This window comes from Cervus canadensis, chromosome 1 (assembly GCF_019320065.1).
Source record: "Cervus canadensis isolate Bull #8, Minnesota chromosome 1, ASM1932006v1, whole genome shotgun sequence".
In the NCBI taxonomy this organism is placed as follows: Eukaryota; Metazoa; Chordata; class Mammalia; order Artiodactyla; family Cervidae; genus Cervus; species Cervus canadensis.
This window is the reverse complement of record NC_057386.1, coordinates 106,325,331-106,339,641: the sequence shown is the minus strand read 5'-3', so window position 1 is coordinate 106,339,641 and position 14,311 is coordinate 106,325,331.

Below are 14,311 nucleotides of genomic sequence, written 5' to 3'. Positions count from 1 at the left end.
TTCATTTTCTAGTCCTATGCTCTTTCTACTTTATAGTATTTCCCTTAAATGATATTTTTTCAACTTCTCTGGCCATGGTCTATAATTGAGAAAAATTTCACATATTATACAAGATGCACACAATTTCTTTAGTTTTACAGAAAATAATTCCACTTACTAATTAGACTAAAATAAAATGATTTAACTTTAATAACAAATATGATTTTATTACTATTGAACTATAAGATGCAATTCTATCTTTTTTATAGTTTGATCAATTTCATAACCCACTCATGGTTTGTGAATACTAATTTGAGAAAAATTGCATTGCTTTGTCTTTAGGAAGATATGTGAATTGGATAGTAATCTGGAATATGTCTAATTTCTCCTCATGTGGACATTAGCTAGCTGAGTACCTTACTCAAGTCACCATATGCAATTGGTCAGCAAATTCTGTTATCCCATAAAGATTGCTTGAATCCACCTCCTATTCTCTTCCTCTGGCTGTTTTTGTAAATACAATTTTGGAAATAAAGTTCTACTGGAATAGACTTGGCCCTTTGTGCAGAGTTGAATAGTTGTTTCTGAGTCTGCATGGCTCATAAAGCCTAGTACATTTACCATTAGGTACTTTTCAGAAAAAAAACTTGGATGATTCCAGGCACATGGCCACAGACTTCAACATGGAGCCTATGACCCCTTGTCAGAAATTCCATCATTCAGATGAAGGGTCGACACCTGCTCACAGGCCCACTGATTCAAGAGAAACCCTCCACTGCCGATGTTCAGCCCTTTAGATCTGGGATGTAGTAGGAATGGCAGGGTCACTAAATGTCTCTCCAAGCTGGTCCCCTTTCCCGAAGTTCAGCCTGCCCCCAAGTCTCTTTCTTTCTTTCTAGATATATATACATATAAATATGCATAGAAATATAAATATATATATATAAATTTTTCAGATTACTTTCCATTATAGGTGGTTTTTTTTTTTTTTTTTCAAATGGCGTATGATTGCTTTGGGCTTCCCAGGTGGTGCTAGTGGTTAAGAACCCATCTACCAATGCAGAAGGCATAAGAGACACAGGTTTGATCCCCGGATCAGGAAGATCCCTTGGAGAAAGGTGTCAGTTTGAAGATTGGACACCATAAAACTCTTAAAGGAAAACATAGGAAGAACACTTTGACATAAACAACAGCAAGGTCTTTTTGACCCACCTCCTAGAGTAATGAAAATTAGAACAAAAATAAACAAATGAGACCTAGTTAAACTTAAAAGTTTTTGCATAGAAAAGGAAATTATAAACAGGATGAAAAGTCAACTCTCAGAATGGGAGAAAATATTTGCAACCCAAGCAATGGACAAAGGATTAATCTCCAAAATATAGAAGCAGCTCATATAGCTCAGTACCAAAAAAACGAACAACGCAGATCTCTTTCTGACTTTCTCAACAGTAAACTCTCCCTGTTATAAATCTGATAATGCCATTCCCTTGCCTAACATCCTGCAGTGGCTCTTCATTTCTAGCACTCTAGAATCAAAATGGGTTGTGGCCTGTGCAAACCTCCCCATTCTCATTTCCAATACTCCCCCTACCCCCACCCCAATTATAATAACCATGGTAACAGCTGGCAAGGATGCTGTGCTGGCCAGATGCCAAGTGTTCTGCTAAGCACTTTGCGTAGATGATGACTTCCTCCTCACAACGGCATTAGGCCATAAATGCCCTAAGTATCTGTTATCTCCTTTTACAGATGAGGAAACTAAAGCTGAGTAGCAATTGACTTACCCAAGGTCACTCAGCTTGCAGCTGATAGAATCAGGCCTTGTGGACTCCTCTCTGCTTCTCCACTGACTATCTTTGGGTCTCCAGATGGAACCACAATCTCTCTCTCTCCCTGAGTTCTTTCGTGTGTCGTTCCTCTTCCTGGAATACCTTTCATCTCTCTGCCTGGTAGCTTCTCTTGTCTTTTAGAAAGAGAGTGTAGAATAGAGTTTAAGATAATGAGTGCTGGAACCAGACTGCCTCTGTGTGAACCTCAGGTATTCCTCTAACTCTGTATCTTTGGTTAAGATACCTCAGCTCTCTGAGCCTCAGTCTCCACATCTGCAGAATGGAGTCAGCAGGACATCTACCTCATAGAGACATGACTGCATCACCATTGCAGATCTGTGCGCGCAGATGGCCGCCAGCTTGTCTCTTTCCCTGCAGCCTCACGGGTCAGGCAAAAGAGCCATCATCTCAACCACAGCTATACAGGACATCCCACAACAGCTGAGCTTCCCAGAGGTCCTCTGTCCCTAGTCAGATGAGATGCTCTCTCTTGGTTATCACATCCTGCAAAGGACATCAGTAGAGCACTTATAGATATGACTGGTCATTCTTGACCCTTCTTCCTGCTTCTTATCCAATCTGTCTTGTCTCTGAAAGATATACACAGTGGGTGTGGATCACTTTTCCTCTTAGATGCTTTCATCTGCCAACCACAAACCCACACACCTTTTGCTTTCCAGTGGGCTCATCTATGTGAGGCCCTGTCTGCTGCTAGACTGAGGCTGGGACATTGCAGTTTTCTACTTTTTGTCAAAGCAGGTGTTTTGTCTTGTTTCAAGGATGTGCCACTCAGCATGCAGGATCTTAGTTCCCCCCGACCAGGGATCAAACTCGTGTCCCCTGCATTGCGAGTGTGGAATCTTAACCACTGGACCATCAGGGAAGTCCACAGAGTAGGGGTCTTTTGATACTGGAGAGTTCAATTTTAGCTACTTGAATAAGCATAACTAAAAGGCTCCAAAAGGCTGTAATAACTGCCGAAGTTCAAATGTTCCTCCATCTTTAAGATTTAAGCAATAATTATAAAAGGGTACCTGAGTCACTGTGTCTTTCAAGCATGCCAATCTACTACAAGCATCTTTCCCAGGTACTTCATATCTGTTGTTTTATCAGGTACCAGTATCTGCTGAAGCTGAAATTCCAATACTTTGGCCACCTGATGCGAAGAGCTGACTCATTTGAAAAGACTGATGCTGAGAAAGATTGAAGGCGGGAGGAAAAGGGGACGACAGAGGATGAGATGGTTGGATGGCATCAACCGTCTCAATGGACATGAGTTTAAGTAAACTCCGGGAGTTGGTGATGGACAGGGAGGCCTGGTGTGCTGCAGTCCATGGGGTCACAAAGAGTCAGACACAACTGAGTGACTGAAGTGAACTGAACTGAATATCTGATTCTCCTGGCCTTTGACATTCTTTTTTACTTATTTTTATTCAATTTTTTTTTTAAATACAAAGGGGAAAATGTTCAGGATTTCCTTAGAGATCTGTTTGATTTACAAAAGCGGTTTGTTCGGTGGAACTTAACATATTAGTTATTTATTTTTGCCTAGTTTTCTCCATTTTTTTCATTATGTTGGTGTTTAGAGACTGTATCCAAAAATCTTGTTTTCAATCTGGCCTGTCTCCTTTTCTTCTTTAAAGTCTCTGCATCATTGGACAATGGGATTTTTCACGTCATCCTTATGTTGTTTTATAAACATAATTGACAATCACATCAGTACAGAATTACTGCAGTAATCGATGCTCTGAGAAAGCAGGACATAGTTGTCTATGGCCAAATACATAGGTTTCGCATTGTATAAGCAGATCCTGTGTAAAATCTGTCCATGGGACTTCTCTGGTGGTCCAGCACTCCCACTGCAGGGGGCTTGCTTCCTGGTTGGGGAACTAAGATTCCACATGCTGTGTGGGGCAAAATAAATAAATAAATAAATAAGAATGACTTTATAAAAAAGAGGTGTATGCTAGGGTGAAAATATAATTTAAAAAAATCCATCCTTGTGTCAAACTCAGAACCACATGCAATTCTTTCAACAATTTTATGCAAATTTAAGTCCAAGAAGGGTGTCGTTTTAAACATTGCTTGTAGACATTCTAAAATTAATGTAAAACAGATTAGGTAAGAATTCAGAAATGCATACAAACTCTTGGAAACAGTCACTGCTTGTAAACTCTTAGGATCCTCACTTATCCTTAAACCAAGCCATCATGGTATGGTTTTCACGCCATCCTGAGATGCTTGTAGACAGGTCACAAGATAAGCCCATCAGGTTGAACTCCCATATATAAACAGAAGAATGCTTGTAAGGGCTCTGGTTGTAACATCTCAGTGAGGGTTTTAAAAATCACTAATTAATCTAACCACTAATTGTTAGTGAGGATCATCCTTAAGCAACTTTTTTTGCATGTAGTTTGGGAGAAGGTTGTGAGTCAGCAGCAGGCTTATTTTTGTCCTCTGACAGTTGGGGAAATAATGGAGCACGTCTCGAGAGGAGAATAAAGCTCCAATTAGGTTGGCAAAATTTATGAAATCACTTTATAGTTAATATATGGTATTACCCAAACCAAACCAAAGTCGTCACTGATGTGTGTGAAAGAGAAATTGTCAAGGGAATAACTTCAGATCAAAGTTTGTCAATACACCAGAAAGAAAAGAATGATAGTTCTATTTCCCTGCATTTACAAACTCATCTTTAAAATGATTGCAATTGTGACTCCAAAAAGATACAGCTTCACAGGTTGTGCAATAAAGGAGAAAAGCAATGGGTATTTTCAAACGTTGTAAAACCTAAATGGCTTCTGAAGTTTAAGAAACAGCTGTTGTGAAAAATACAGGGAATAGCAAATCAAAACAAGGGGAAAAGACCGGAGAGCTGTGCAAAATTTTTAAACAGAAAATATTTCTGAAAGAATACTATAAACTGTGTTAAGCAAAAATATTACAACATGTCTATTGTTTTTGCTTTTCTGCCTTTTAAAAAGATTGGAGTATAACCGCTTTACAGGGCTATGTTAGTTTCTATTGTACAGCAAAGTGAATCAGCTGTATGTATACATATATCCCCCTTTTTTGAATTTCCTTCCCATTTAGGTCACCACAGAGCACAGTTAGTCACCACAGTCCCCTGTGCTATACAGTAGGTTCTCACTAGTTTCTTATTTTATACATATTATCAACAGCTTATATATGTCAATCCCAATTTTCCTATTCATCCCACCCCACCTTCCCCTCCTTGGTGTTCTCCAAATCTGTGTCTGTTTCTGCTTTGTAAATAAGATCATCTATACCCATTTTTTTCAGATTCTACATATATGTATTAATATTCAATATTTGTCATTTATATTTCTGACTTACTTCACACTGTCTGTATGACAGTGTTTAGGTCAAAATGTCGATCGTCTAAGATGAGCTAGCTGCTATAACAAGCGTTAGCTTCCAGTGGCTTATTGCAGCCTCTGCTGGGCCATTGATATCTCTGAGAAATAGAATATTAAGGAGCAAGATTTCCTTCCAAAATCAGGATGTCATCTGAGTCGGTTTCACTCCAAATGGCTAATGACTGAGCTATTCAAAGGAGCTCAGCCATCCTCTTATAACAGATTTTCATAGGTCGGAATCCTGCAAACCAACATCTTCTCAAGTCTCATGGCAGACAGACAAGATCTTTTCTCTCCTGTTGATGGGATTACCTTGTATGTAGGAACCAGGTACAAATCACAGGTGATGTGGTCCTGAGGAGTTGTTTCCAGAAGTATAATAACTGCGATTAGAAAGTAAGACTGATAAAGCCAAAGTATTCCTACACACTGCTGTATTTAAAATGGATACCCAACAAGGACCTATTGTATAGCACAGGGTACTCTGCTCAATGTTATGTGGCAGCCTGGGTGGGAGGGGGTTTGAAGGAGAATGTGTGTGTGCTCATGGACTGTAGCCCACCAGTCTCCCCTGTCCACGGCATTTTCCAGGTAAGTATACTGGAGTCTGTTGCCATTTCCTACTCCAGGGGATCCTCCCGACCCAGGGATAGAACCCACATCTTTTGCATTTCCTGCATTGGCAGGCAGATTCTTTACCACTGGAATTCTTTTTTTTTTTTTTTAATTTTTTTATTAGTTGGAGGCTAATTACTTCACAACATTTCAGTGGGTTTTGTCATACATTGATATGAATCAGCCATAGATTTACACGTATTCCCCATCCCGATCCCCCCTCCCACCTCCCTCTCCACCCGATTCCTCTGGGTCTTCCCAGTGCACCAGGCCGGAGCACTTGTCTCATGCATCCCACCTGGGCTGGTGATCTGTTTCACCATAGATAGTATACATGCTGTTCTTTTGAAACATCCCACCCTCACCTTCTCCCACAGAATTCAAAAGTCTGTTCTGTATTTCTGTGTCTCTTTTTCTGTTTTGCATATAGGGTTATCGTTACCATCTTTCTAAATTCCATATATATGTGTTAGTATGCTGTAATGTTCTTTATCTTTCTGGGTTACTTCACTCTGTATAAGGGGCTCCAGTTTCATCCATCTCATTAGGACTGGTTCAAATGAATTCTTTTTGACGGCTGAGTAAAATTCCATGGTGTATATGTACCACAGCTTCCTTATCCATTCATCTGCTGATGGGCATCTAGGTTGCTTCCATGTCCTGGCTATTATAAACAGTGCTGCGATGAACATTGGGGTGCATGTGTCTCTTTCAGATCTGGTTTCCTCAGTGTGTATGCCCAGAAGTGGTATTGCTGGGTCATATGGCAGTTCTATTTCCAGTTTTTTAAGGAATCTCCACACTGTTTTCCATTACCACTGGAATTCTTACCACCTGGGAAGCAGGGATACATGTATGTGTATGGCTGAGTCCCTTCGCTGTTCACTTGAAACTATCACCATATTGTTGATCTGCTATACCCCAATACAAAATAAAAAGTTCAGAAAATATAAATAAGCCAAAAAAAAAAAAAAAAAAGCCAAAGTACTTCCAGATTGATTAGAACATATCTTAATCTCAGGGAGATTTTGTTCCCCAGGGGACACTGGTAATATCTAGAAACATGTTTGGTTGCCAGGATTGGGGTGGAGCAGGGCTAAGATAGATGCCACCAGCATCTAGTCAGTAGACACCAGGAGCACTGCTAACCACCCTACAACAGACACCCCTTAAAAAATAAAAAGCATAAAAAAAAATAATTTTCTGGTCCCAAATGCCAATCCCATGAGGTTAAAAAACCCTGGTCTAGAGAATGAATCCAGGAGATCTATGTGCTTTTCCAAAAGGAAGAGGTAGCCCTCAGCCAGCTGGGATGGACCACATGCATGGGATTCCCCTTGTTCTTTTCAAAACATGTTTTCAAGTTCTCTTTATTCAGGTCTGCAAGAACTGGGAAAGCCCTGAGAAAGCTGACTCCAAATTGTAACCAAATTGCCTAAGCAAAATAGAAGCTAAGTGGCACAGCTGACCACTTCCTCTTGGAAAGTGAGACTTTTTTTGGTGGGAGGAGCACATCTTTGATGGAGGACCAATGGGAATTTGGTAGCAATGGGGGCTGTGATTAAAGACAATAATAGCAGTTCTTAAGGCAAGACCTGGGACAGGAAGCCAACCCAGGGCGTTGAAAGGTAGCGGTGATTCTCAACAGGGTTGGAAATGCACTGTTTGGATGTTTGGAGGGGGGCTTTATGGATAAGAGAGAGCTGTCAAGAGCAATGTGGACATCAACGCAGTCACCATTTTTACTGCTAAAACTTGAAGCTATTCAGAAATAGAGACACAGAGGTAGAGAACAAACATGTGGACACCAAGGGAGGAAGAGGGTGGGATGAACTGGGAGATTGGGATTGACGTGCATACTCCACTGATACTATGTGTAAAATGGGCAAAGGTGACTTCCCTGGCAGTCCAGTGGTTAAGACTCCATGCTTCCAGTGCAGGGGGCACAAGTTCAATCCCTGGTCGGGGAACTAAGCCATGCTGTGTGGTAGGGCAAAAAATTAAGTAAAATAGCTAATCAGGGAACCCTGCTCAGTGCTCTGTGGTGACCTAAATGGGAAGGAAATCCAAAAAAGAGCAGATACATGTTTAACTGATTCACTTTCCTGTACAACAGAAACAAACACAGCATTGTAAAGCAACTATATTCCAATAAAAATTAATTAAAATAAACTTGATGTGTTCAAAGTGAAGAAACAAACAGCAGGGCTGAAGATCAGATGAAAAATCAGTGGGAGATAAAGACTTTTAGCTAGTCTCTGAATCAGCAATGGATAATAGTCAGCCAAACAGAAAGTCATTAAATGTTGATCAGCCCTAATTGTTTCTGGCTTATTTAATTAGGCATCTGAGTTGTATCTGTCCTTCGTTTTCCCCCCTCCCAACCCAACAAGTCAATTTGAAACAAACATATACCGTATCCTGAGATATCTAAACTGGAGAAGAGAAAAAGAATCTAACATGCTTCTTTGATGAGATTCTCTGAGAGTCATAGCTCATTTTCACTGAATTTATCTAGGTTTTTAGAGTTTGAGCTATCAAATTATTGATTGGAAAAATCAATTTGATTCCCAAAGAACATAGTCTGTCTTTTCTACCAGTTTGATTGGTTTAGACTAAGGAGGAGGCAGGTACTGATATTTCTCTCTTGAGAAGGCAAACCCTTGACCAGTGAAGTCACAAGCTGGGCAGTACAGATTCTAGAAGATGACCATGCCCACAATTTGGGAATCTGTGCCCAGATTTCATGCCCTAGAGATGCTGCTTTAGGAATCTATCCAGACATAATGGATGGAGAAGCTGTGACCGCAAGAGAGTACTCAAATTGCAACTCAGAGCTCCCTGACACTGGAGAAAAGGCAAATGTTGGCTTTTTTTTTTTTTTAGGAGTGAACAGCTTCTTTAGCCATCCCCAGAAATGTGCGAGACATCTTTCCATTTTCTGTGAAAAATATTAGGATGTCAGTGATGGCTGTGTCTTTCAGAGAAGAACTGCTTGTTCAAAGAGGAGCAAATACATGTGAATCAGCCCATCTGGAATCTGCACATAATTGAGACAATTTTTTCTCCACTCATATAATGATTCTACTCTTTGTTCTCTGTATCGATACAGTGCAAACAGTTCTTAAACCAAGCAGACCTTCTATAAAATCAGCCCTGTATAAAGTAAGATGTATCATCTTTTCCACAAGAGTGATATTTTAAATGGATGGTGGAAAGTTATATGAAGATATAAATGATAGAGCTTTGTGTATTCATTTTAGGGAGTATACTGAAACACTCAAAGGAGCATTAGAATAGGAGCTTCTTTAAATAAAAGCCTGTATTGGAAGGACAGCCTTTGGGCTGACTCTGTAACTTAAAGCACTTAACAGTGTCTGAAATATAGCTACTGTTACCTGCAAGGCAATCACCCTGTCGCCAGACAAAAATCTCACCTAATGTTATTGCTTTCTTACTAAATTTCAGCTACACTGACCTTTTTCCAGTTTCTGTCTTTGTGCTTTGAAACATATCCAAATCATTCTCAACTAAGAATCTTTTTGTTTGATGTTTATTTGCCTAGTACAAAATTCATGATCTTTGCATAGTTTAGTCTATATTGTATTTATATGTCAACTCAAAGGCCATGAGTTTTATTAGTTTCATCATAAGGCCTTCCTAGGTAGCATCGTTAACACCACTGGTCCCATTATTCTAGGTCCTGGCTTTATTTTCTTCACATAATGTGACAGTTGCTGACATAAACTTGTTATATTTAATTTTAAAATACAACAATCTAGCTACATAATATAGATCATATATCAGCATATAGCTATATTCAATAGCATATGCTATTTATATTACCTACAGTATATTTACACACATAAGTATGTTCTTGCATTTATTATTACATATTAATGCATACATATTACCTTTACATCTCATAACTTCCAGCAAGTGATAAGTTTGGATAGTAAACATCATGGATTGCTAAGATTAAAAAACAGATAAAGCTTCACTTTGAATTTTGAAAAACACTATAATTTTTCCAAATACCTTAAGCCTGAGTCTTACACAGTCTCTGGACTGAGCTGCCAATAGGCAAGGAACGTGAAAGAAAGAAGCCTGAGATCTGGGAAACTTACAGGCCAAGTAGCTCAGTTTCTTTATCAGATAAACCTAAAAAAATTAAAGGGAAGGGATTGGAGATAAATCCATTGATTAAAAGAGATTTAAAGGACATTAATTTTTTAATTGATTTATTATTTTTGGCTGCATTGGTTCTTCATTGCTGCACGGGGGCTTTCTTTAGTTGCAACAAGTGAGGGCTAGCTACTTTCTAGTTGTAGTGCGTGGGCTTCTCATTCCGGTGGCTTCTTCGTGCAGAGCCTGGTCTCTAGACACGTGGGCTTCAGTAGCTGTGTCACATGGGCTTACTTGCTCCACAGCATGTGGAACCTTCCCTGACCAGGGATGGAACCCATGTCCCCTGCATTAGCAGGCAGATGCTTAACCACTGGACCACCAGGGGAGTCTGATGCAATTTTCACCATTTGGAGTAGAGATGCATCGTGCAAAGTTCCTTTAGTCGTGTCAGACTCTTTGCGATCCCATGGACTGTAGCCCGCAAAGCTCCTCGGTTCGTGGGACTTTCCAGGCAAGAATACTAGAGTGGGTTGCCATTTCCTCCTCCAGGGAAATCTTCCCAACCCAGGGATCGAATCTACATCTCTTACGTCTCCTGCATTATCAGGCGGGTTCTTTACCACTAGCGCCACCAGGAGTGCAGAGTGAGTGATAAATTGTAAAAAGAAAGAGGGCTGCTCTTTAAGTCTGTAGACGGGGTTCGATGACACATCCATCTCCTTCCAAGAAACGGAGTCAGTGCCAGATCTTCAAGGATCCTTTGATCTTATACTTGCCCTCTGAGGGGCCCAGGAATCTGAAGAAATAAACAGCGACAAGGTCTCTCCACCTTGATTTCTGTTACTGTAGCAAGTAGACCACCTTCACTGCCCTTCCAATTGTTTTCCATCAGGAGCTTTTTTCTTGTGTCCTGATGGAGACAGATGCCCTTGAGCCAACCTGGGCCCAGATTATTTCATGAGAAGCAGAATTGGGGAAGGCATACAGAGTAAGACTCGGGGGCCTCTGCTCCTCTGGTTCTGGTACTTATGGCAAGCTTTCAGTAAAGACACAAATATTCTTTATTAATAAATAGTTCTTTTATGGAATAATCTAACAAAATCAGATGCTGTTGAAAGAAAGACCTAATAATAACCCAGTGATAGCTACATCTACATCTATATATCTATGTGCTCAGTAGCTCAGTCGTGTCCAACTCTTTGCAGCCCTATGGACTGTCGCCCTTCAGGCTTCTCTGTTCATGGAATTTTCCAGGCAAGAATACAGGAGTGGGTTTCCATGCCCTCCTCCAGGGAATCTTCCTGACCCAGAGATTGAACTGACATCTCTTGCATCCCCTGCATTGGCAGGTGGATTCTTTACCACTGAGCCACCTGGGAAACCCCAATATCATATCTATATACCTATACTTAAATTATCTATACCTGTATCATCTATGTCTCTCTGTCTATGCATCATATGCATCTATATCTGTATCTGTCTGTCTATATCTCTGAACCTTTTTATTGATGGTTCAAATACACACATTTGTTCCCCTTCTAAAACATTGATTTCTGGGACTTCCATGGTGGTCCAGTGATTAAGAATCCACCTTCCAATGCAGGGGATGTGAGTTCAGTCCCTAGTCAGGGAATTAAGATCCCACATGTCATGGGACAGCTAAGCCCTTGCATGGCGACTAGAGAGAAGACTGCACACAGCAAGGAAGACCCAGTGCAGCCAAAAATAAATGAAATAAGATAATGAATGAAATAAAATACTGATTTCTATTCATAAAGCAGAAGAAATAAAATGAAAGGAAATAGCAAAATGTATTCAATGTGGTTTTATTGATAACCCCAATTGAGTTAACAATTCAGTGTGATTACTACCAGAATATGTCACTGTGTCTGCCCAAAAGAGAGCCATGGGCTTGTCTCACAGACAGCTTGCTTTGTCTGAGCATCAGAGCAAGAGCCCCAGCACTGTCATCCACAAGGACGGTATTTACGTGTATAATGTGGGTCAAAGCACTACAAACTGATAGAAGATGGGAGGCAAAATGGTAATTTCTCTTCTGAAATTGTTTTTAAGGAATCAATTACTACGGCAATCCCCACACTTCTAGATTCTCATGGAGGCTGCAATCCCTTCAGTTTCATCCTGCTTTTAGGGGGAAAGTGCTCTTAGAAAAGGTTACAGATATTCAAAAGAAAGTAAAAATGTTCTATCATTGTCTTCTCTGGAAGCAGAGTAAGGAGAAAAAGAGAGACTAGGTCATTCACTGAGTTTGTACATTAGATGTTCATTAATTTTTCTTCTGTCTTACAACAAATAAGGTACTGAGTACCTACCACCTGGCAGTCATTTTTCCAGAAATCAGGTTGTCGTTCAGTTGTGTCTGACTCTGTTTGACCCTATGGGCTGTAGCTGGCTAGGCTCCTCCATCCATGGGATTCTCCAGGCAAGAACACTGGAGTGGGTTGCCATGCCCTCCTCCAGGGGAACTTCCCAACCCAGGGATCAAACCAACGTCTCTTGAGTTTCTTGCATTGGCAGGAGGGTTCTGTACCACTAGTGCCACCCGGGAAGACCGATCAGCTATATGTATACATATATCCCTTCCCTCTTGGGCCCCCTCACTCCCACCCACCCGCCCTTATCCCTCCCACCCACTCACCCATATCCCACGCACCCATCTAGGTCACTACAGAACAGCAAGCTGAGCTCCCTGTGTTATACATCAGCTTCCCACTCAGTTCAGTCCAGTTCAGTCACTCAGTCATGTCCGACTCTTTGCGACCCCATGGACTGCAGCATGCCAGGCTTCCCTGTCCGTCACTAACTCCCAGAGCTTACTCAAACTCGTGTCCGTTGAGTCGGTGATGCCATCCAACCATCTCATCCTCTGTTGTCCCCTTCTCCTGCCTTCAGTCTTTCCCAGCATCAGGGTCTTTTCCAATGAGTCAGTTCTTCGCATCAGATGGCCAAAGTATTGGAGCTTCAGCCTCAGCATTAGTCCTTCCAATGAATATTCAGCACTGACTTCCTTCAGAATTGAGTGGTTGAATCTCCTTGCAGTCCAAGGGACTCTCAAGAGTCTTCTCCAACACCACAGTTCAAAAGTATCAATTCTTCGGCATTCAGCTTTCTTTATAGTCCAACTCTCACATTCATACATGACTGCTGGAAAAACCGTAGCTTTGACTAGACAGATCTCTGTTGGCAAAGTAGTGTCTCTGTTTTTTAATATGCTGTCTACTTTGGTAATAGCTTTTCTTCCAAGGAGCAAGGGTCTTTTAATTTCATGGCTGCACTCACCATCTGCATGATTTTGGAGCCCCCAAAAATAAAGTTTGTCACTGCTTCCATTATTTCCACATCTGTTTGCCATGAAGTGATGGAACTGGATGTCATGATCTTAGTTTTCTGAATGTTGAGTTTTAAGTCAACTTTTTCACTCTGCTCTTTCATTCATCAAGAGGAGCTTTAGTTCTTCTTCACTTTCTGCCATAAGGGTGGTGTCATCTGCATATCTGAGGTTATTGATATTTCTCCTGGAAATCTTGATTCCAGCTTGTGCTTCATCCAGCCCAGCATTTCCCATGATGTCTCTGCATATAAGTTAAATAAACAGGGTGACAATATACTGTCTTGACATACTCTTTTCCCAATTTAGAACCAGTCCATTGTTCCATGCCCGGTTCTGTTGCTTCTTGACCTGCACACAGGTTTCTTGATTCCCATTAGCTGTCTATTTTATACATGGTAGTGTATACATGTCAATCCCAATCTCCCAATCTCCCAATTCTTCTCCCCTTCCCCCTCCTCCTCTTGTCTACATGTCCATTTTCTAAATCTGTATCTCTATTCCTGCCTTATAAATAGGTTCATCTGTACAATTTTTTCTAAATTTCATATGCTGAAGAGGGTGTGGAGAAAAGGGAACCTTCTTGCACTGTAGGTGGGAATATAAATTGATATAGACACTATGGAGAGCAGTATGGAGGTTCCTTAAAAACTAAAAATGGAACTATCCTATGGCCCAGCAATCCCACTGCTGGGCATGTACCCTGAGAATATCCCAATGCACAAAGGCACATGTACTCCAATGTTTATTGCAGCGATTTATTACATTTACTAAATGTCCATCAATGGAGGAATGGATAAAGATGATGTGGTACATATATACAATGGAATATTACTCAGCCATGAAAAGGACTAAAATTGGGTCATTTGTAGAGATGTAACTGGACCTAAAGTCTGTAAGTCAGAAAGAAAAAAACAAATATTATATATTAATGCATATATGAGACATTATAATCTTATCATGATTCTTGTCAGGAAAGGGTGGACTCAACTAGTAGTCATCATAATAGTGATATTAGGAATGCTACACAA